Genomic DNA, 25,594 nt, shown 5'->3' on the forward strand with positions numbered 1-25,594 from the left:
CAATAGCACATAGCCAGGTCTTGGGATTCCTTTCATTGTCCTGAAATGGGACATTTGACTAAGCCCAAACTAATAACTGCAGCTAGGGAAAGATATAAATTGGCTTAGGTCCATTGCAGTCTAATCCTTGAACTTTGTGACGGATCAACTCCACACCAAAATCATATAGAAAAGAGAGATGTTCAAGATATAGTTAGAGGGAGAAAAGGAGAAGAAAGGAATGGGTACTGGAGCATCATACAACAAATTTCCCCTGCACCTGTCCTCCACACCTGAGTGCATAAAGAACTCTTTCCAGCAAGCCTCAAATTTTCAGGTCTCTTTCACAGCTATGTTTTACAAAATCACATGGTTCATTTTACTCATGCAACTTAGAGAGAAAATAAATCCATAAAGTCATGGCATATTTTATTCAACAACTGCCCCAGAATTAGAGTCACAGTACCTGAGGTGTCTTCCTCGGTTGGTTCAGAAGCAGGTTTTGTGGCTATAGTTCTCCCTGATGAAACATCATGTCAAGGGGGTTTCTGGATTTGAGCTCACTGGGCTGTAACCATTGCTAATCGAGCTTGGAGATTTAGTTGCTGGCATTACACACAAGATGTGAGACAAACACTGGGCTAAGCGATGAGATGCCAGCCCAGATTGGCATGTGGATCATTTTCACTCAATTTCCCTCCACTGATGGATCAAAACTCTAAGCACAGCAGTCAACCAGGAGAAAATTCCAAAATTTGCATCTGTCCATCCAGCTTCCAGCTGCAACCTGGAAACAAAGTAAAAGACACAGAGGAAATTCCCAACTTCCAATGATATACCAAGCAATGAGATAAGAAATGAGCAAAACACGATCTGCAGCTCAAATATGGTATTACTGGGGTAACATCCCAAGTTCATAGCAATCCATGAGCAACAGTCTAGTGTACTCAAAACACACTTGAAATCTGGAGTCTGCATATTCATATTTGACAAAGTACTTTGAGAATCACTTGTCACTAAGGTTAATTTCTTCCTCTGTAAAATAGGAAACAATATAATGAAATAGATAATTTTTGAAATATCTGCCTAACCCACAGCTGTTCCTCTTAATGTCCCCCAGTGTATAGAGGAGCCATTTTGTAAATAGTTTTCCGCAGGAGCCATTTTTGACAATGGCTGCAGTTGACTGGACCAGGAGTGAAATCTGGCGAAAGCTGGGCCACCTATGTTTCCCTCCTAGATAAAATTTAGAACTGGGCCTGAAAGGGAATATAGTCTCCTTCAGAGTGGTGGGACCAGTAAAACAGAGAGTTGGGCTGTTAGCAGCCAGATGCACTTGTACTGACAGGCAGAGGCAGATGAGCTGTGCAAAGAGATTAAAAAGCACACACAGGAAGGAGCTGAGAGTCATGGCTGCCTTCCAGGCCCTTTCAGAAGCCCAGCTGAGCCCAGGGGTTGCAGGGCAAATCCCCTATTTTTAAAGTCGGTCTTTCTCAATTCCATTTTCTTGTTTAAGACACTCAAGGTGGTTTCCATTACTTGCAAGCTAAGAGTATTTATGAACATATAATGTCTAACTCACTTGGAGGCTCTGAGAATTAAATAAAATAACAATGCTTTACAAATGGAAAGCACTCTAACAACTGACAAAAAACAACAAATCTGAACCCAAAAAGTACCTTTTTTTTTTTTTTTTGAGATGGAGTCTTGCTCTGTCACCCAGGCTAGAGTGCAATGGTGCAATCTCAGCTCACTGCAACCTCCACCACCTGGGTTCAAGCAATTCTTCTGCCTCAGCCTCCCAAATAGCTGGGGTTACAGATGCCTGCTACTATGCCCAGCTAATTTTTTTTTTTTTTGTATTTTTAGTAGAGACGGGGTTTGACCATATTGGCCAGGCTGGTCTTGAACTCCTGACCTAGTGATTTGCCCGCCTCGGCCTCCAAAAGTGCTGGGATTACAGGCATGAGCCACCTGCCCGGCCAAAAGTACCATTTTTAATGAAAGACTAAGAAAGATGATTTTGGAGATGATATTTATTGACATAGAAAGAGGTTTATCAATAAGCAAATAGTTAGGCTACCAAAATAGAAATTGTTTATACCAGGGGTCAACAAATACTTTTGGTAAAGAATCAGATAGTAAATATTTTAGGTTTTGTGGGCCATATGATACCTGTCACAACTAATCCATTTTACTGTTGTTTTGAGGAAGCAGCTATAGATAATACGCAAAAACAAAATAGATGTGCTTGTGTTCCAATATTTTATTTATGAACATTGAAATGTGAATTTCATATAAATTTTACATGTCACCAAATAATATCCTTCTCGTGATTTTTTTCTCACCATCAAAAAAATATGAAGTATAAAATCCAATCTTAGCTGTGGACCATACACCACCCATGCACACATGTGCACCTACACACACACACACACACACACACACTCCCCACAACTTTGATTAAAAATGTTAGAAAGAAAAAAAGTTTATCTTAAGGTAGTGGATTTCAGGGATACTTATTTTCTTGTTTTTGTAGCATAGGCATATATTACTTGTGGAATTATTTTTAACTAAATGGGGAAAAAAAAGGTTAAGTCATAAAGTGTAGATGAAAGACAAAGAAGGAGGCAGGAAAAGGGCAAAGTTGGAGTGCACAACTCCACCAAGTTCCCCCAGAACTCTAGCATTCTTCCTGCAAGCTAAGCTAGCTCCGAGTTGCACTGGAAGCCACAACTACACCACTGGCACAAAGCAGGAATACTGTCTGTATCATCACAGAACCACCTTACTAAGGACCTCAGCATCTAATTCCAGAAGTTATAATAAGAACCCCAGTTATAATAAGAACCACAGTGTTTTCCAGAAAGAAAGAAACAAAAATTGATGAGTGTAACTCCTTTTTTTTAGGACCCAGTTGATCAATGGATAGTTGATTTTCCTTTATAGAAGGGAGTTCAAGGGAGCACCCACTCAAACTCTAACCACGGCCTGAATATTTCTATGGAGCAGCTCTGCCCGGTCTTCATCTAGCCTCCACCCATATGAACTTCATAGGGGAAATACAATTCAATGTCTATGCGTCACCTCCTGTGCACTAGGCACTATGCTAGGTGCTGTTCGAAAGATTTGCTCACTCTGCCAATAGCTGCAGTTCACTCTCTCAGTGTCAGCATTGTTCAGTCTAATATGACTGAAATATAAAATAAAATAACAATAATAATAACAGTGTTATACTTGTGGCACCACTAAGATGTTGTCTCATTTTAAGTCTTCATGTTACCTATGAAACATAAGTAACCCCAGTTGAGAAATGAGGCTCAGAAAGACTCAGTGTCTTAATGAAGATCATCCACCTGGAAGCTGGCAAAGCCGAGATTCAATCACATGCCTGGACTTCACAGTGACTAAACATCCTTTCCTAGGACCTTGCATGCAAGTTAACACTTGGAAGCCTGTTGGAAATACAGTGTCTCAGGCCTCATCCTCAGGCCTGCTCATTCTGAATCTGCATTTGACACAATCCTTAAGTCACTCAAGTGTCCTTCAGATTCAAAGGAAATGAGGACGTGAAAAAATGTATTAAGCATCTGTGGGTGAGGCACTGTGCCACTGTGATACGATTATTTTTCTTTTAATCTCCACAATTACTCTGATTTTATACTCATTTTATTAATATATTGGTGAAGAAGCTGAGGCTCAGGGAAGCTAAATAATTTGCCCAGGATCCATAGCAAGCAAGTTGCAGTGAGTGGCAGAGTCAGGATGTGACCCCAATGATCGTGACTGCACTCTCCCCTTGATTTTGTGTCAGGACTGAAGGGAATTGAAGGGCCAAGTGGCCAACCTGTAAAAGGCTCAGCTGACCTTTGGAATCTGAGTGCGCCAGTAATGTCGGAAAGAAGGTAATTTCTATATTATGAGCTCCAAGCTTATAATAAACCACAATAGAGAATAAGGTATAGGATCCTTAAGTGTGTCCACCAGGAATGAGACTTTTTAAAAAATCTCCGTTAAGTTAGTATGTTTAGTTTCCTTAAGAAGCTTATCCATAAGGTACTGGAATGGTGGCCTTTAGAATTGACAATTTTCTCCTCTCTGATACAACTGGAAATAGAAATTAGTCTCAGGGCAACTACCAAGTCCACTACCAGCTGAGGAGAAATAAAAGGCTCTGAATGAACACTGAGAAATATTGGATCTTTTCAAAATAAAGACAGACAAAAAAAATTACTCAGATCAAGTCAAATCCAAATCTTCCTGATCTGGAAGTTCCTAGGATTGTTTACATTGTATTGTCCCTATTCAAATTATGAAGTACTGTATACCCAAAACCACAAGGAGATCATGCAAAAGGCTGCCACAGACAAGAAGGAGACAGAGCCTGGGAGACACCCAGCATACTGCGTGACCTCAGCCCCCACCCCACACAATCTTGCCTTGTTCAAAGCTGTATTCTTTTCACCTCAAAAGATGCCTGGCACATAGCAAACACTCAACAAATAGCTGTTGAATAAATAAATGACTGAATAATATAATGGAATGATTTTTCAATGTATCTGATGTTGCTCTAGGAAATTTGAGATGTGCTATTGGGGTGTCTCCAAAGCATTCTTGGGGTGGTTGGGGGTAGAGAGAACAGGCCCGCTCTTCCCCTCCCCACCTGCTTCCATCCAACTGGAACAACCCTGTTTTATATGTTGGGCTTCAGAGTAATATTTGACCTAAAGAAACAGTCTCATCACTAAAAAGGAAAAAATAAATTTTGGAAAACCAGTAGTACAGCAAGAAAATGATTAATCAAAAAAAAAAAAAGGATAGATTCTAACTCTTCTTATTATTGGCTGTGTGACCTTAAGCAAGTTGCTTAACCTCTCTGGGAACCAGTTTGATCATTTATAAAATAAAATAGTTTATTGAGTTAGATTATTTCTAAGGTCCCTTCCAGCTCTAATGTAATTTTATTACATCATTTTAATTGTCATCCAATTGTACTGTTTTTTCTTGTATGTATGTTTTCTGATTATTCTAATTTCTTTACAATAAGCATTATTTTTGTAGGAAAAAAGATTTATTTTCAAAGACATATATATTAAACAGAAAATTTTTCTCAACTATTCTCTACATTTGCATTGCTTTTAACAAAAGCTAGAAGATGTGTTTTCCCCCATTCTTGCCTGGGGAGAACAACATTTGAAGTCACGCTGTAGGGAGAGCTGAGCCTTCAAAAGCAAGTAATGCTTAATCTGTTCTATTTCTGAAGCACAAAATAAAACCAAATAAAAAAGAAAAATAAGCTACCGCTATGCCAGTGCCAAGTTTCCTCATGCATAAATAGAGATCCATCCAGAAAAACAGCATTCTCAGTCAGGTGGGACAAATCCTCGTGTGCTTTTGTGGAAAATTCCCCCAGCAAGCTGGCATCAAAGACACTGTCTACAGCTGCCTCTATATATGGCCAGAAAACTACACAAAGGTTGTGAGATGCATGAGCTTTGCTGTGGCAAGCACCTGGGTGAGAAAGCTGCTTCAGCCCTGATCCTATGGCATAAACATGGCTGACAGCCCTAGACCTGATTGCAAGACCACCTTGAGCAAAACTAGCATAGGGCAAGACCTACAGTTGCTATTCTTTCGTCTTTTCCTGGACCGCCTACCAAACCCTACCGAAGCCCACCCACTGATTATCTCAGTAGTGCTCAGCTTCCCTTCCCCAGGGACCTACAGCTAATCCTTTCTTCTTGCTTCTTCACCAATACCTCTCTCAGGAAGGGACCCATAGCCACAATCATTTCAAAGTGCAAATAATTATGTGGCTTTCTGCGCTATCTCCCCCAGGTGATTACACTTTAATGGAAACCAAGGAATAGTTTTCTACTTGTGGAGTTTCTGACTTTGGTGAGATTGGTGGGAGACAGCAGGAGCAGGGGGAGCTTCCAGATCCATCTGTAGTTATACATCAGAACTGCTTCATCATGCAAGTGCAAGACTGGCCTTCGCTAATCGCGTTGTTGGATTCCATCAGGTGGAATGAACATTCTGATGGGAATAAGAAAAAGCAGGTTCTAGTCCTTGATCTGTATTTTTAAAAAAAAAAACAACAAAATGAAGTGTGTCTGCTCTGTTTGGGCTAGACCATTTTTCAATTTTTTAATAATAACAAGATAGGCATTTTAGAACATCAAGAGATAGGAGCCAATCACCAAACTAAATATTTTCATACTTCTTATTCTCTTTCAAATACAATGCTCAAACAGTATGTAGATAGTAACGATTGCCAACCCCATTTTTAGCTCCTCATTCAGAAGGCCCCAGATCCCAAAGCTGTGGTCACTCCCTTAGAGACTGGAGCAGATGATATTGGAGGAATTGAATGTGATCTTGCAATAAAACTTCTGGAGGTCAATTCCAGTTTTCTTCTAATAAAGAGAGATTATTCCAACCCATTTAATTTCTGTCCCTGGAGAAGCGAGATCTAATATTTAAATCTAATTATGGGTTTTTTTAATTGCTTTTTTGGGGAAAGGGACAAATTTCTTGCCAATCTATTTCAGAATCTATACTTACTAAAAGGATGATGGAAGAGGATTTCTAATCCAAAGGAACTTCTTCCAAGCAATTAGTAGGTACTATTAATTTTTCCTCCATGAAGGTTTGGACGTGTGCCAAGACACTGTCTACTTTGCTTAAGGCACAATATTTTACTGATCTCTGATATACATAAATATGTTATATATATGATAAGTATAAAAATATTTACTATCTTTAGTACTACTTTTGTTTCTATAAGAAGAAAATTGTGTTACATAGCTGTACTAATAAATCCTAGGTCTATGTGGGATATTTTCCCAAGTGCTATCTAAAGCAAACTGTCATTAACCTTGGGAAAACAATTAACCTTTCTGGGCCTCAATTTTTCCCTTTTTTTAAAAAAGTAGGAAATGGAATTAAGTGCTATTAAAAGATTCTTCTAGCTCTAAGATTCTGATTGCATGATTCTAGTTTACCTACCAAATCAGTCAGACATAGGTTTAGCTTCATGTCAGAGGAATTCTTCTCCCCTAAACTATGGCTAAAACAGAGAATGAACTATTCTCCCCCATGAAAGAAGTCAGGAGGCAGGCAATCTAGACATAGCATAAGTGTCCATGATGCCAGGGCTCAGACACTTTTGTTCTTACTGTTCTACAAGAGTGACACTCACTCTTAACATCACTGCCTGGTCCAAAATGTCGCTGAGGCTCACGCCATTTCATCTGCGTGCCAAGTAGCAGAAATGAATAAGGGATAAAAAAGAAGGTTCTTTACAGAGGTTTCCCAGAAGCTGACATAAGACATCTCTGCTTACAACTCAGACCAGAGCTTAAACACATTGCTGCACCTCTCTGCAAGGGAGGTTGAGGAACAGATAATTTCTTCAGGTGGCCATGCGTTCAGCTAAGCACACAGGGTTCTGTTTCTAAGAGGATAATATTAGAATAGACAATAAGTAATCTCTGCCACACATACCATGAAGCTATACTCTGCAATTTCACTTATCTTTGTTTACACCCCTTGACCCTCAGCTCAAACCCTTTTAATTTCCTGAACCCAAGCATTCAAGAAGATCGATGTCTACCATCTGCCCGCTTTTAGAAGTAATTTTCTAACTACCAGTACACAATTTAACAGAACAAAAATCATGCTTAGAATTTGAATCAAGAAAATTTCATTTTCACTTAGAAAGTAGGAGGAAGTGAAGAGTGTTGTTGCCATTCTAACAAAAAGAACAGGACAGTGACCTACAAAATCGCAGTTTTGTGGAGGCCATTAAAAATCTTGGGTTGCAAAGAAATCCAGAAGAACCAAAGTCCAGAAAATAGTGAGCTCCTGCTAGGAGAGAAGATACCCATGGCTGCTTTCATCCTTGGTGAAGTGCTGAAATGAGCAGGAAGCTGCCATTGATTTGGATAAGAAGAACCATCTGAACCATTTTAAGTTGTTAAAGGCTAAGTGAGCGCTATCATGACTGCTTAGTATCTCCAGGAGCCCCAGCCACAAATCTGCAGCCACCTGCCAAGTCTCTCCCACAGACCTTCACTGGGTGCTTATATGGAAATCTTGGGACAGAGTAGAGAGCTGCGAGAGACTCTCCCTGAGTTGCAAGTGTGTAGTGTTTGCTGAAGGCTGAGGGCAGAGTAGGAGAACTGAGAGAATCCCCCAATGCACTCCAGTCCCTGAGTACTTACGGCTGTGGGTTGGGTTGGGTTGGGTGGGGTGGGGTGGGGTGGGGTGGGGTGGGGGGCGGGGGCAAGAGGACTGAGAGAAATTGCTCACAGGCACTCTGGGCTTCACTGAGTGCACTACGACAGGCAGAGGCAGGGTAGCACAGTGGGGCACAGAGAGCCAGAGGCAGGACTGAAGACCAGGGAGAACGCCCCAGTGACCCAGTAAGTTGGCAGCCAGACTGCAAAGCAAAGTGAGCTCTCCAGTGGTTCAGAACGCTGGTAGCTGCACTACAAAACACAAAGGTATCTCCAGAAATTCCCTCTACTCAAATCCCAAACCCTACTGAAGGGAGACTCCTGATGCTGTCCACAGATCATTTGAATCCAGTGGTGAACTAAATCTAACTAAAACAACAGCAAAGCCCTGATACAATCAGCTAACGCTGGTGTGCTGGAGCCATCATGTACTGACTTGAAAGAGCTGATTGTCAAATGTTCAGCAATTTTGTGAGTCAATGTTAAATACCTGCACTGTTAAATTATATACACTTAAATAAATGAATTACATTTTAGAAGGTAATAAACACTTAAAACTCATCACTTCCTAATGATTTTAAGGTATTTTATAATTTTATATATATTCTTGCAGTTATAGCTATTGTATTTGTATATTAGAAATATTACATAATAATATATTACTGTGCTTCTCCCAACTCTCTGTTCTGTGACATCATGTTGATAGTTTGAAATTGGCAAGGGTAGAAATCAGCAAATGCTGTAAGCCAAGACTTCTTTTCGTTCCAAAGATCCAGGTGTTAAACATCAACTAGCACGCCACTGATAAATTAGATTGACCAGCCCTCTACACTAGCAGCCTAGCATACAAAGAAGCAATACCCTTTTTTAAGGATAAATAGCATTTATTTCAGCTGCTACTGTTCTTTTATATATAATATCCAGCATACAATTTTAAAAAATACAAGGCATGTGAAAAAGCAACAAAATGTAGCCCATCAAGGGAGAATATAGTATATGGAAGCAGACCCAGATATGGCTCACATGTTGAAAATATAAGACAGTAAATTTGAAAGAGCCAATACAAATATGTCAAAGGATCTAGTGGAAAAGGTAGACAAGAGTGGGCTATTTCAGCAGAGATGAAAGTTATTATTTATATATATAAATTCAACACATATATGAAAAAATGGAAACATGAAAAGTGAAAAATGAAATATCAGAGATGAAGAATATATTTGATAGGGTTATCAGAAGACTGATCAAAGCAGAGGAAAAGGTCAGTCAAGCTAAAGATAGGTCAATAGAAACTGTCTAAATTGAAATACATACAGAAAAAAGAATGAGGGGAAATAAAGAAGAGAAGAACAACATAGAACTGCGGGACAATATTAGATTAACAAACATATAACTGGAGTTCCAGACAGAGAGACTGAAGCAAAAGAAATTAATATAATGATCACAATCTTCCAAAATTAATGACAAATCAACTACAGATCCAAAAAGCTTAGCTAACCCTAAACAAGCTGAACAAAAACAAAAAACATACCTAGACACATTATAGTTAAACTACTAAAAGCCAAAGATATAGAGAAAAATCTTAAAAGCAGCCAAGGTGGTAAGTGAGAAGGGGAACATTGCATACAAGAGAACTCTAAGAATGATATCTGACTTTATATATATATATATATGTATACTTTATATATATGTATACTTTATATATATATACACACACAATATATACTATATATATATATGCCAGAAGACAATGGAATTACATTTTTAAAGTGCTTTATATATATATACTTTATATATATACACTAAAGTACATATATACTTTATATGTATACACTAAAGTACATATATACTTTATATGTATACACAAAGTACATATATACTTTATATATATACACAAAGTACATATATGCTTTATATATATACACTAAAGTACATATATGCTTTATATATATACACTAAAGTATATATATGCTTTATATATATACACTAAAGTATATATATGCTTTATATATAGACACTAAAGTATATATATGCTTTATATATAGACACTAAAGTATATATATGCTTTATATAGACACTAAAGTATATATATGCTTTATATATAGACACTAAAGTATATATATGCTTTATATATAGACACTAAAGTATATATATGCTTTATATATAGACACTAAAGTATATATATGCTTTATATATAGACACTAAAGTATATATATGCTTTATATATAGACACTAAAGTATATATATGCTTTATATATAGACACTAAAGTATATATATGCTTTATATATAGACACTAAAGTATATATATGCTTTATATATAGACACTAAAGTATATATATGCTTTATATATAGACACTAAAGTATATATATGCTTTATATATAGACACTAAAGTATATATATGCTTTATATATAGACACTAAAGTATATATATGCTTTATATATAGACACTAAAGTATATATATGCTTTATATATAGACACTAAAGTATATATATGCTTTATATACATAAAATATATATAGTATATAGTATATAATATATATTTATATATTATATACTATATATAAAGTATATATTAGTATGTGTGTGTGTATATATATATACACACTATATATATATAAAGTCAGATATCATTCTTAGAGTTTGCTTGTATGAGAGTTCTTCTGGCACATATATATGCCAGAAGACAATGGAATTACATTTTAAATGTAATTACATTTAAATGTAATTCTGGCACATATATATATGCCAGAAGACAATGGAATTACATTTTAAAGTGCTGTAAGAGGGGGAGAAAACCTGTCTATATTCCGTGAAATTGTTCTTCAAATATGTGTTCTATATTCAGTGAAATTGTTCTTCAAATATGCATGGGGAATAAGCACATTTTCACATAAACAAAAACTAAAAAAAAAAAAAGTCTATAGCAGACTAAGAACTGGCTAACTCTACAGCCAACATTTTGGGACAAGAACTGAACTGAGCTCCTGATGACTGCACCTGTAAACAATAAACCTTTATTTTTACCCTCTCGTCCCCTCCCCAACTCCCAGCAAGATGTCCTCAGGAAGAGAGCATGAATATGGTAATGAAATAGGCTCCTCTGCGGTGTTTGGTCAATATTTTAGGCACAACACCACTCACTTTTAGCCTCAATCCACTCTGTTTATGTTAGAGTTAAATAAGTGTGACAGATTGGCATGAAACTTCATGACCGAGATTTAACAAGCACAAATGCCCAAGGAACCAAACAAGAGCTAAGAAGAACTCCCCATGGGACTCCAAGGGAATAAACTTGTATTAATATCCTTCTTGGACAGAAGTAACTTCCCTGAAGTATCTTCCCTCCAGGTCAATAAACCCTATTCCCTGCTTTCAAAATAAGAATCAAATCGTTTTTGAAGCCGGAGCTTCAAAAACAAAACACCAGGAAGCTAGGACCTCTTCCCTAGCATATTTCAAGAATTCTGCCTTTCCAGGAAATAATATGTGTTAAGTTCCTCTTAAGTGCTAAGTAATTTCATATATTTTACCTCATTTAACCTTTACAACCGATCTTTGAAGTTCAAATTCAAATCCAATTTTGTCTGATTCTAATATCTGTGTCATAACTTCACAAGTCTCCTTCTTGTTGCCAAATCCAAACTCCCTTTCTCTCCTTTCATTTTACCAGGCCTTTCAATAAGCACTTAACAGTTAACTCGCCTGCATTCTTGAAGCACTTTCTTCTTGTTGCTTCTGTGCCATTCCTCTTTCCTGCTCTTCTTTCTACTTCATTATCTTCTCTCAGTCTTTTTTCTGGGCTCCGCTGCTTATTCCTAACCACTCAGCAGCTAATCCTGGGCCTCTTTCTCTATTTTAAACACATACTCCATCTAGGAGTATGTCGATAACTTAATCCTGGACCTCTTTCTCCATTTTATCTACATACTCCATCTAGGCGAGCCTTCCCAATGCCATGGATTTAAATACCACATCTGTATTGAAGACTTCAAAATCTCTCCTGGAAATCCACACTCATACAATCAACCCTTTATTTGTCATTTCCGTTTGTATCTCTGATAGAAATGTTTACTTTTTTATTATCAAAACAGAACTTTTCCATTCCCCAGGAATTCCTCAGTCATCTTCAGAATAAATAGCATCTCCACTCACTGAATTACTCAAGCCAAAAATCTAGAGGTTATCTTCAGTCCCTTTATTTCTTTATCCCCCAAAATCAATGCAATAGCAAATCTAGTTAACTTGTCTTCAAATGAATCCCAACAGCCATTTCTCCTCTTTACTTCTACTACCCTAATCTGAGCTGCCAACACCTCTTCCCTAGACCATTGCTATACTTTCTAACTGATCTCCCTGATTCCAATCTTACTAAAATCCATTTTCTGCAGAATAGCCAGTGAATTTTTTGGAACTTAAATCCAATCAAGTTACTCTCCTACTTAAAAATCATCCAATGCTTCCATCCCACTTAGAATGAAATCCAAACTTCCCACCCTAGCTTACAACCACCCACATGATTGGATGCCTGTCTTCTTCTCTGACCTCATTCTGCTCCCACTTCACTCACCGCTGCCCATCCACACTGGTTTCTGTACTTCACACCCACCACACTGGCTTCCACCTTAAAGCCTTTGCGGGTGCTAGTCACTCTCCAGAAATGTTTCTCCCTATGAGTGTCCCATGGATGGCGTCTTCTTGTCATTTAGGCTCAGTAGATAAACTGTTACTTCTGCAGGGAAGGCTTTCTTGACCATCGATCTAGAGTAGTCACCAAGTAAAATATCATCACATCATTGTATTTTAATTATCTCCATGGAAAGTATCATTGTCTATTTTCTTGTTTATTTATTTGTTTAGGTCTAACCAAACTTGTCCAACCCATGGTCCTCTGGCTGCGTGTGGCCCAGCATGGCTTTGAATGTGGCTCAACTCAAATTTGTAAACTTTCTTAAAACGTTATGAGATTTTTTTGGCGATTTTTTTTAGCTCATCAGCTATTGGTAGTATTAATGTACTTTATGTGTAGCCCAAGACAATTCTTCTTCCAATGTGGCCCAGAGAAGCCAAAAGATTGGACACCCCTGGTGTAAGTCTTCTGTTAGAATATAAAATCCAAAACCTATCCTGCCTTGTTCGTCATTGTGTATGTAGCGACTAAAACAGTGCCCAGCACATGGTGGGCTCTCAACAAATGTCTACTGAAAGGATTGGTCGATGAATAACCAAGGAGACAAAGCAAAGATGTTTATCATAAAGGAAGAGAAAACCACCAGGAATCCTTCACTGAGAAGAAATCATGGTGAGCTACCATGTCTTGACACTTCCATATCAGAGCCACCTTGTTTTGGGGTGGGGCCCCAGTCTGAGGGTGCTCAGAAACCTCTTTCTCATCTTCAAAGGCAAGTCAAGATTTCTTCTATCTATATATTTCTTTTTAATTTTATACTGTTATAACATTAAAGACATTTTGAAAACATAAAAAGGTAATCTATGATACCATCATAACAAAGCAGTTTTCACGTATTCATCTTTCCTTTGAGTTTTTATTCATAAGCAGACATAGTTTTCACACAATTGCAACCAAAGTATATATGCTATTTTACTGGCTTGATTTTTACACTTACTATTATATTATAACCATTTTCTATGCTACTGAAGATCTGAATATTTTTGTAATAGTAATAACAGCTAGCATTTATTGAGAGTTTGCTATGTGCCTGGCATTGCTCTCAGCACTGGTATTGTCTTGTTTTATCTGCACTATAACTTTTTAGAGTGTGTCCTATTATTTCCATTTTGTTCTATTTTCTCTTCTGGACAAGGCACTTGCACCTGCACACTATATGTATGAACACAAAGTTGATTGTTGATACTGACGGACACAACTCATATACCTGTCAATAATGGAATGTGTGAATAAAGTATGATACATCTAGTCTGTGTGCACTATACTGCTATTAAAAATAAGTACACGAAACTATATAAGAAGATATGGAAAAAATACTAAGGGAAAAGAGAATCAGAAAAATATGCTTATCATGATCCCATTAATGCTTATTTTAATAAATCATGCATAGCTACATTAAAGAAAGCCACATATTATTTTATTCTATTTCTGTGAAATGTCTGGCCCACACAAATCCCTAGTGACAGAAAGTAGATTAATGGTTGACAGAGGCTGGGGAGAGGGGGAAATGGAGAGTGACTACTAACAGGCATGAGTTTTCTTTGAGGGTGATAAAGATGTCTGAAAATTAGACAGTAGTTACGGCTGGTTGCTCAACTTTGTGAATATACTAAAACCCACTCAGCTGTACACTTTAAAATGGTGTATTTTACGGTATGTGAGTTATGTTTCAATAAATAATATGTTTTTAAAATAACTGAAGAAAAAAGTCTTATTTTATATACGCATGTATTTGAGTAAAGAAAGGGGATAAAACGATGCACAGAAAATTGGTAGTGGTAGAAGAAAGATGAGGTGGAAATATGTAAGACAATAAAGGGAGTTTCTTTCTGCCTAGTTCTATTTCATTTGAATCATATGATTTGAATACAATTATAATTTTATTTCTTGTATTATTTAATATAATAAATTAGATTAAAAATAATTATAATAAAAATTTAAAACTTCAAATCAAGTAAGTAAAATTATAATAAAATATTATAAATTAAAATCAAGTAAGTAAAATGGGCCCTAATATTTCATTTTTTTAGCTAACCAAAGTGCTAAGATCAATACTATCAACAGATGTAATGTAAATGAGAGGATTGCAGGGTAGTGTTTCTCCTCCTTAGTTCATTTGTCCTTCAGAGGATGAGTATTTTCTTCTCCATGGTGAGAATAACTTTTCTGGATTCATAATGGGTTTTGACATTATACTACATTAAAAATATATATAGCTACTGTCGACTCTTAAATAATCACCCTGGAGAGTGACAGTAAGGATAATTGAAGTTCATGGAAAGCAAAGAGCAAATCTGACACTGCTATATTTTCTTATTTTTGTTTCATCCAAGAATGCAAAATAAAATGCTCAAATGCAACAGTGAAAAAGTAGAGGCATTATCTGTAGATTACATATGGTCATCTACTTAGGAAAAACAACAGAATCTAGAGACAAGCTATTAGAAAAAATAAGAGCTTAGCAATGATGCTGATATATGATTGACCTACAAAAATCAATAGTATTCCTCAACACCAGCAATAACCAATTCGAAAATATAATAAAAAATAAAATAAGCAACAAACTATGAAATATCTAGGAATTAACCTAAGTGACAAAACTGAATATCTCTCCAGAAAACAATCCTAAAATCTAATAAAGAATGTAAAAGATGATTAGAATAAATGGAAAGATCTTCCATGACTTGAATAAAATTAATAATAATTTTAAATAATTTTAAATTTTAAAATTTAAATAAATTTTCCCATAACTAATGTATAAATTCCCAGTCAAATTTCAACTTGAATGCATTTGAGAAATTTATCATATTTGCTCTAAAATTTACATGGAAGAATAAAGACCCATGCTTAGCTAAGTAAACCATAAAATAAAATACTAAAAAGCAAGCTTCTAGATATTAAGATATGTTTATTAAGCCATAAAAATTAAAAAATAGACCAGTGGAACAGAATAAATAGCAGAGAAACACACTAGTGTGTTTGAATACTTGACATATGACAAAATGCAAATAATTAAGAAAAGATTTGATTGTTTAAGAGAAGGTATTGGAAAAAAATGTTTATTACATGGAGAAAAATAGAACTGGTTTTCTCCATAATATTACATGAAAAGGGCCACTCTTGATAAGTGTAAGATGTGAGAGTAACAGGTAGAACCATAAAGTTAACTGAGGAAAATGTCTTGGACTTTATAAATAAATGAAATAAAATAAAAGCATACACTATATGGGAAAAAGAAGGTGACTGATTTGATTGCATCAAATTTAAAGAGTTCTGCTTTCTGGGTATCCTGAGGATAATGAAGGTCATCTAAATCTGAATCACTTGACAACATTTCCAAACTATAAAGATTAACGAAAGAACAAATAAAACCACAGGAGACTTCAGGATAACTGGAAGATAGAGAACACTAGCTCCCCCTGAAAGCATTTGTAGAGAATGTGGGAAGTCCAGGAAAACTGTGGGAAGAGAAAAAGGGGAGTAGCATGCCTAAGATTAAATTAAAATCACCCTGAGAAAGAGAAGGCCTACACTAATCAGGAAAAAATTTAACAAGAAGAGTGACTGCAGGCTTTAAGATGTGTAGGACTCAAGGTGGCAGCCTCAGAAGGGCACAATAATTTGAGAAAAAGACAGTATAAAGAAAAACACTTAGGAGTCTTGATGGTGAAGAGAAGCATGTAAAAGAAACAGAATCCTACAAGACAAAAGGGAGTAAAAATATTGGGAGATAAATGGTAACTTTCCCATTACGAGAGAGAGAAAGAGAGAGAGAGGGAATATATACATATGTGCATGCATACATATATTCATACATAATGATAGATCAATATCCATTGAAGAAGCTCCACTTCATTACACAGATAGAAGAGGGATCTCTTGAATTAATGCTTATAATCTCCCCGGATTGCCAACCTGATACACAAAATAAACACTGAAAAAGAATCTACATTTATACAAACCTACCAGAAGGATAAAATGGAAACTTAAAATTGAAACGTTCAAAATGATAAAATTCCTCCCCCTCCAACCTCCAAAACAACTACAAAGCCAAAGAAACTATAGTGTAATACCCCAAACTAAATCCAGTGTCTTCAAACAAGCATGTAGGAATATGAAAAACACCATAAATCAGACCATCAAAATCTAAGGAACAGAAATGGACATAAAACAGAAAGAAATTAAGTAAGAGTTGATTGAAAAAAAAAAGAAATCTTCTCAGAAAAATGAAAAATTAAATTACAAATTACCCAAGGAATATTATATGCAAATGAACATGTGATAAGAGGAAATGAAGAAAAGCAGAAAAACGAGACAATAAAAATAAAACATTAAAAGGGTCTAAAAGGAAGTGATTTAAATGAAGGACAAGCAAAGAAGATCCAATTACATGTAATTGAACTCTCTGAAAAAGAAAAAAGAGTGTAACAGAACTAATATTTTAAAATATAATTTCAGAAAATGTTCAGGAAATTATAGAAAATCTAAATCCACATACTAAATGGGCACACCAGATACTTGAGAAAATTCACCCACAGTAGTCAACCCTCAGATATATTCCAGTAAAATTATGAGACATTAAAGATAATTTAAAAAAAAAAAAACCTCAGGTCTCCTAGAAGGAAAAAAAAAAAATCTTACAATGGCAACAGAATTGTTAGCATCAGACTTCTCAAGAGCAACATACAGATCAAGGCAAGAAGCAAGCAGTATTTGCAAGAAATTCAAGAGAAAAAACATGTGGACCAAAGATTTTATATTCAGCTAAGCTGTTCTTCAAGATCAAGGTCTAAAAAGATAAATAAGTAAAAACTAGTTTTACATATGTAAAAACTTGGAGAGTCCTGTATTCATGACTCCTTATTGAAGAAACTACTAAAGGATTAGTTTCATCCATCCATGTTATCACTGTGAAAATTTAGGTAAAAAGGTTAACAGTGAGGACTTAATACATTTAATTTTAGATTTAAGACTAAAACAAAAATAGAGACAAAGGTAGAAGAATAACATAAAATGTCATATGCTCCCGTAAAATAAAAATAATCTGAAAAAAAGGTGAAAGAAAATGGTGAGGGGAATTGGAAAGGAGAATAAATGCACTGATTGTTGTATAGAAGCAGTTCTCAAATGTTTTGTCCTCTGAAATCTTTTACACTTCTAAGCTTTTTGAGGACCTCAGAAAGTTTTTGTTTATGTGAGTTATATCTAATATAAAGTAGATATATCTGCCATATTAGAAATTAAATTTGAAAGGTTTTAAAATATTTTTTATTCTAAAATAATAAACCCATTACATAATATAAAACTTTTTTCAAAAAATATAGCAGCAAGAATTATTTCATATTTTTGCAAATCCCTTTAAGGTCTGCCTTAATAGAAGACAGCTAGATTTTCATATGTGTTTCACATTTTCATTAGCCATCAGAGCAATGATATCATCACTTACCATATAGCCTCTGGAAAACTTTCACACGCATTCATGAGAAAAGGAGAGTAGAAAAGTGAAATGTCATCTTAGTATTATTATGAAAATAGTTTTGATCTCACAGACTCCATGAAAGGGTTTCAAGGATCCCCTACTGAACATTTTGAGAACAGCTATTGTATAGATCAAGGGGAGGAGTCAAGGGTATGTCAGAAACTGACAAACCAGAGAAGAAAGGCTAACCAGCAGAGAAGGGAATTTTTAAAAGGTGTAAATACAAATGTTATCACTAAATACCTAATCCTAATACCAAAAGAAATTTTAAAAATTAAAGAGCAAAGCAAACACACCATATAGAGAAACAGAAAATGTAATAAAATCACATAGTAATTTTATAAAAACTACAACTGAAATAAAGTGACAGAGTATAGATCAAACATAACAAGGATATTAGTTAATTGTGGATTGGCTTAACTCATCTTCTAAAATAAAAATATTTCTGAATTAACTCACCAACAGGTATCAAAGTCAGGATGTGTGTAAGAGCCACACCTAAAAACAGTGATTCAGAAGAGCTAAATCTAAAGGGATGGACACAGACATAACAGGAAATAGAATTAACAAGAAGGCAGGGTTTGCAATCCTGACATAAGACAAGGTAGAATGCCAACCAGAAAAACCCTTTAATGTAAAAAAAAGCACTTTAATGTTAAAATCTGTAATTCAAAATAGAGATAAAACATTTAGGAATATTTATGTACCAAATAACAGAGCAACCACCTGCATAAAGCAGAAACTGTAGGAGAAGCAAGTAGAAATATACAGAAGCATGCTAAAAATAGACTTTAGTATCCTACACCAGGTCAAGTAGACAAAACATTGATAGACTTAAACAACATTCTCAATAAGACAGATCTTACAGATCTTATAGAAATGTATCAAACATTAAACCCTGATAATAGAAAATACATTTTCCTCTTTAGCACACATGGAGCATTTACAAAATTGATCAAGTATTAGGTAAAAAAAAAATCGGTAAGTCACAAGGAGAAGAAATATTACCGACAACACTCTCAGATTATAATACAATAAAATAAAGAATACGATAATTCAAAATTTAAAAACTCAACTGAAAATAATTTGGGATTTTTTCTGAGACAGAGTCTCGCTCTGTCTCCCAGGCTGGAGTGCAGTAGCACAATCTCAGCTCACTGCAACCTCCGCCTCACAGGTTATAGCAATTCTCCTGTCTCAGTCTCCAGAGTAGCTGGGATTACAGGCATGTGCCACCACACCTAGCTAATTTTTGTAGTTTTAGTAGAAACCAGTATCAACTTAATAATTTTTTTTTTGAGACAGAGTCTCACTCTGTGTCACCCAGGCTGGAGTGCAGTGGCACAATCGTGGCTCACTGCAGCCTCCATCTCCTAGGTTCAAGCAATTCTCCTGCCTCAGCCTCCTGAGCAGCTGGGACTACAGGCACAGCACTACAATGCCCAGCTAATTTTTGTATTTTTAGTAGAGACGGGGTTTCACCATGTTGGCCAAGCTGATCTTGATCTCCTGTTCTAAGCTGCTCTGCCCACCTCGGCCTCCCAAAGTGCTGGGATTACAGGTGTGAGCCACCACACCTGGCCCCAAATTAATAATTTATTTTAAAAAATACAGTTTACCAACATTGACTCAAGTAGAGTTTAGAAAAGCTTAAACCAACTTTTATAGAAAAAAATTGTATCAAGGCTATACCCCCCAAAAAAGCACCAGGAGCAGAAGTTTTCACAAGGAAATTTGACCAAACTATCAATAGCCAGAGAGACCCGATGTTACAAAAATTGTTTCAAAACATAAAACATGAAGGAAAATTGTCAAAAATCATTTTATGAAGCAAGTATAATATTGATACCTAAATTTGATTGTCAAAAATTTAAATAAAATTACAGACCAATATAGCTTATTTATAAAATAAATAAATATAAAATTTATAAAATACTAATGCAAAAATAGTAAATATTTACAAGCAAATAGAATTCATCACCATACTGTGAAAATAATACATAATGACCAAGCAGAGTTTATTCCAGGAATGCGATGTATCATAAATATAAGAAATTCATGAATATAAAGTAAGCACACAAACACACCATGATTTTGTAGCCACAGTTTTATTTTATACAAAAACGCTACAGACACGTGCAAGACTTGTACCAAATATCCTATTGGGTGCACAGACCAGGACTATTCAATGTAGAGAGGTCTATACAAAGGAGTAAATACATGGAGATGGGATTATTGAGACCATTTTGGAACATTTGCAAAACATATCACAGATAAAAAGCTATTATCTTTAATATATTTAACAACTGAAAAGGGGGAAATAACTAAAGCCTTAATAAAACAATAAGTTAAAGGCACAAGCCAAAAATTCATTAAAAAGGCATACAATGGTCCTTAATCATATGAAACTATTTTAATTTTACTCATAATAAGAGAAATACAAATAAAATTACAATGAGATACCATTTCTCTTCTATCACATTGGCAAAAAGTTTAAAAGCTTGGCAACACATTCTGTTGGCAAGGCTTGTAAGGCACTCTCATTCATTGCTGGTGGGAATGTAAATGATACAACTCTTACGTTGGGGGAATTTGGCAATCTCTAACAAATTGTATGTGCATTTTTCTTACAACTCAGCAATCTCAAATCTAGAAACTTACCCTGAATATATACCTCCAACAATAAGAAAAGACATTTGCATTAGGTTATTCATAGCAGCCTTATTTATAAATGCAAAATATTGGAAGTGACCTAAATATCTACATATAAAAGATTGATCAAATAAATTCTGATGCATACACACAATGGAATGTTATGCATTTGTAATAAAGAAAAAAGGATAGCTCTATGAGCTAATATGAAATAAGTTCAGCATATATTGATAAGTGACAAATGCAACATGCAAATATACATATATTTCAAACATGTCTATGTAAAAGTAGTTAATTACAAAGGGAAAAATGGTTATTGGCAGACTCACCTTAACCAAGTGACCTAGGTTAACAGCTTCAGTAACGGTATAAATTGGTATCATGGTCCCCTTGATATGATGTTCTGAGACCACAATATTATCTTTATATTTCTGCAAAAAAATTATGATCATAAAAAAATCAGACAAACCTAAACTTAGAAGCCATCTACAAAATAAAACGTTAAAGGCATGAAAAATAAAGAATCCTGAGGGTCTGAGATAATGAAAGGAAACAAAAGAGGCTTAAGCAGAATCCTGAATTGAAGGGAGAAATATCAATCTATAATATCAATATTAAGGTGATTGGCAAAAGTTGAACATAGATAATGGATTAGATAATAATACTGAATCAATATTAAACATCCTGATTCCATACTTGTACTTTCATTATTCCTCATTGATGTTTTTAGGGAAAACACTGAAATAACAAGAAGTAAATATATATATATAAAATGCCTGTAACTTATTTGCAAACAGTTCTTTAAAAGTATAAAAAAATGAATGTATGTGTATATATATTACATATATAATATATAATATAAAATATTATATATATTATATATATATATGACAGAGTCTTGTTTTGTCACTCAGGCTGGAGTGAAGTGGCATGATCATGGTTCACCATAGCCTCGACCTCCAGGCTCAAGCAATCCTCCCATCTCAGCCTCCAGAGTAGCTGAGACCACAGATGCACACCACTATGCCTAGCTAATTTTTTTATTTTTTGTAGAAATGAGGTCTCACTATGTTACTTAGGCTGGTCTCATACTCCTGGGCCAAAATGATCCTCCCACATCGGCCTCCCAAAGTACTGGGATTATAGGTATGAACCACCACTCCCAGCCAACAAATACTTTTTAAATGTGGATCTCTGTTTGACAATAATATAAACAAAGTAAAGTACTTGAAATGTCTAAAATTCATAAGTTATTGACTGTATGTGAAAGGAATTCAAAGCAACAAGAAAAGAGCAATCCCAATAGAATAAAAGACAAAAGCAATTTACAGAGGAGGAAACCCCAAAAGTTATCAGACATAATAAGGTGCTCAGAATCATCGGTAATTTGATAAATTCACATTTAAAAAACAATGAGACAGCACTTCACCTCTAACTCACAAACATTAGAAGTCTGAATAATTCTTGGAGTTGGTAGAAATGTAGGGATGTAAACCTTTAAGCATTGCTAACAGGTATACATGGAAAAGAAACCAGTATAGCCATTCCAGATAACAAATGAGCACTACTTCATTAAATTAAATATATGTCTGCCGTTAAAAAAAAAAAAAGTCACTGGATATATTTAAAATGGCAAGAAAGACCTTATTCAAGACTATTGCAATAGCAGAGAGAGGCTGAACTCAACTCTACTGAAACGAAAGGCAGTAAGATTCTTAAATGCTGGGAGGAGCTAATAGAAAACTACTAGAGAGTACTAAAGGACATCAGTGTAGGGAGGGTGGCCAATATGATTAGGGCATCTGTGTTTGCTAATTGTCACCTTCCAAGGGTAGGCTTTTCAAGAATAGGCTTCTACCCTCCCAGAGACTGAGAAATGTGGTTCTATTGCCTTCAATGATTATATCTCAAAAGGCTGACTCCAAGATCCTTGAGCAAGACTTTTCTGGGTTGTAGAAGATTTACATATTCTATAGGGAAGAACTTGATAATTAGAATTAAGAATTTAAACAGAAAAAATTTACAGCTGGGTGCAGTAGCTTATTTATGCCTGTAATTCCAGCACTTTGGGAGGCCAAGGCAGGAAGATCACTTGAGCCCAGGAGTTTGAGACCAGCTAGGGCAACATAGTGAGACCCTGTGTCTACAAAAAAAATTTTTTTTAATAGCCAGAGTGGTCTCAGCTACTCCAGAGGCTGAGGTGGGAGGATTGCTTGAGCCCACGAGATGGAGGTTGCAGTGAACCCTGATCCTGCCACTGCACTCTAGCCTGGCTGACAGAGCAAGACACTATCTCTGAAAAGAAAGAAAGAGCGAAAGAGAGAAAGAAAGAGCAAAAGAGAGAAGGAAGGAAAGAAGGAAGGAAGGAAGGAGGGAGGGAGGGAGGGAAGGAACGAGGGAGGGAGGGAGGGAGGGGAAAAGAAAGAAAGAGAGAAAGAGAGAAAAAGAGAAAGAAAAGAAAGAAAGAGAAAGAAAGAAAGAAAGAAAGAAAGAAAGAAAGAAAGAAAGAAAGAAAGAGAAAGAAAGAAAGAAAAGAAAGAAAAGAAAAGAAAGAAAGGGAAAGAAAGAAAGAATTTACAATTGCATATTTTCTCAAGTAAATGCTCTAAGCAAAAAGAGGTCAGGGATCTATAGTCAGGGAGAAATCAGTCTAAATTTTAGTCAAGCTGAGAAGAACATTAAGTCTGTCTTGGTCAACGCCTATTAGCAATTTCATTCCTGGAGATGGATGAATAGATAGATAAGTAGATGATTAACAGACGGATGGATAGATATGTAGACAGACAGGCGAATATGTACAAGTATGTTCACTGGCACTATATTTAGGACCAGGAGCAGGAAGTTGGAGCCCACCAAGGTGCCTATCTCTGGGAGAATGGATAGGCAAAGTATGATGGATATACAATTATGTAGGTTAAATATAAATTGCCTTGCATCAGTTCCCTCAACCCAGTTCTGACATCAGCTGTAGCTTTTCACACTGACAGCTTTCCACCTCAACCTTCTGTAACATGTCTATTAACTTTTCACACTTTGAACTTTCACTCAAACTGTGGGAGCTTGCTCTGCCCACACAAATTGTACACTAGCTCTTGAAGCTTCTGTCTGGAAGTAAATTATAACATTTCATTGTGGTAGGGTGATCAGACCCAACACCAGGTCATTGGGGCGACGAAGTCCAGTGGAGTCAAAGGAATGAGAAAAGACAGTTTGAGAGATAAAGTGAGTCCAGGGGGCCAATGTGAGTATGGAGGCTGTGAAGGCCCAGAGTTCTGGAAGCCCAGACTATTTATTGGTGATCAAACAAAGAAACAGGTGGTGAGAATGTGGGGTTGAAAGGGAGTGTTGCATTAAGCACCTGATTTACAGTTGTGATGGTTTAGCATTTATATGGCCAATTCTAAGACACAATCAATCTAGGAGACTGGGAGGGCTAGAAGCAAGGAGCCAGCAAGTCTAGACACATTCCAAAGCCATGAGGGGTTTCATGCCCTGAGCCCTGGATTCTATCCAACCCACGAGGGGTTTTATGCCCTGGGCTTAGATTATGGTGCATCTGGGTAGCCTTCCACCCTTTATCACAGAGCATGGTGTTCCAAAGGCCACCAGGAGTTTTAGACCCTGGACCCTGGACATGCTCCAAGACTCTTTTACATTATGTCAGACATGCAAGCCCTGCCTCAGCTTCTCCCAATACTCAGCTTTCCTCTCAACATGACCCCCTTTTCTTTTTCATAAAACCGCCACAGCTATCATTGCTTGTTCTTGATGACGGCTTTCTCTTCAGAGGCAGCTTCCTTTTCAGAGGTGGCTTCTGCATCTATAGACTAAAATGAGACAGCACAAGCACACAACCACCAGAACAAAATCCACAAATGTAGAGCCTCCAATGGCCTTCAACTATAAATCTTTTGGAACGGGATAAGAGTTTTTTAAGGATCTCAGTTACAATACAAATAGATGGTGATGTCTCCCATGGTCTATTTAGAGACACAGGGATCCAAACTCCTTCCCTGGCCTTAATTATCAAGACAGTTTGATTTTTATCAAAGGTTGAATTAATGCAGGTAAACAAGCAACATTCAGAGCATGTAACAAAGTGTGTATTTATATCAAGAGTAACATTTCCTATTGCTAGCACAACTTTGAATGCAAAAGGTCCCATTGGAGAGAAAACAAAGAGCATTTTTATCCTTACCTCCCTCCCCTCTATTCATTTTATATTTTCCCTCTCAGATTTTGACTGGACTTTGAGCCATAGCTAATTTCCATAATTCAGAATATTCCTGTCTGTCCCTGCAAATCTCCGCTAGTCTTTGCTAGTCTCTACTTTTGTACCTCTTTAGGGCACTGACCAGTACCTCTCTAGGGCACTGACCTTATATTGCTAGTCTTTACTTTTGTACCTCTTTAGGGCACTGACCAGTACCTCTTTAGGGCACTGACCTTATATTGCTAGTCTTTGCTTTTGTATATCTTTAGGCCACTGATCAGTATCTCTTTAGGGCACTGATCTTATATTGTTAGTCTTCATCTATCCCTGCCTGTCCCTGTC

The 25,594-nt window shown here is 36.2% G+C and overlaps 1 long non-coding RNA gene across 2 annotated transcripts in view; it reads right to left on the reverse strand.

Annotated features, from left to right (window-relative positions):
- Positions 1 to 21,724, reverse strand: part of LOC129059563 (uncharacterized) — a 65,537-nt gene extending 43,813 nt beyond the window's left edge. The window contains exons 1-2 of one of the 2 annotated variants that reach the window (XR_008525538.2): positions 21,369 to 21,723; positions 446 to 766 (exon numbers count right to left, since the gene is read on the reverse strand). This is a non-coding gene — a long non-coding RNA (uncharacterized LOC129059563). Of the gene's footprint in view, positions 1 to 445; positions 767 to 21,368 lie in introns of both variants that reach the window. The other variant, XR_008525537.1, reaches the window with a different exon arrangement.
- Positions 21,725 to 25,594: the final 3,870 nt, after the last annotated feature.

Source organism: Pongo abelii, chromosome 4, assembly GCF_028885655.2.
Source record: "Pongo abelii isolate AG06213 chromosome 4, NHGRI_mPonAbe1-v2.0_pri, whole genome shotgun sequence".
NCBI lineage: Eukaryota > Metazoa > Chordata > Mammalia > Primates > Hominidae > Pongo > Pongo abelii.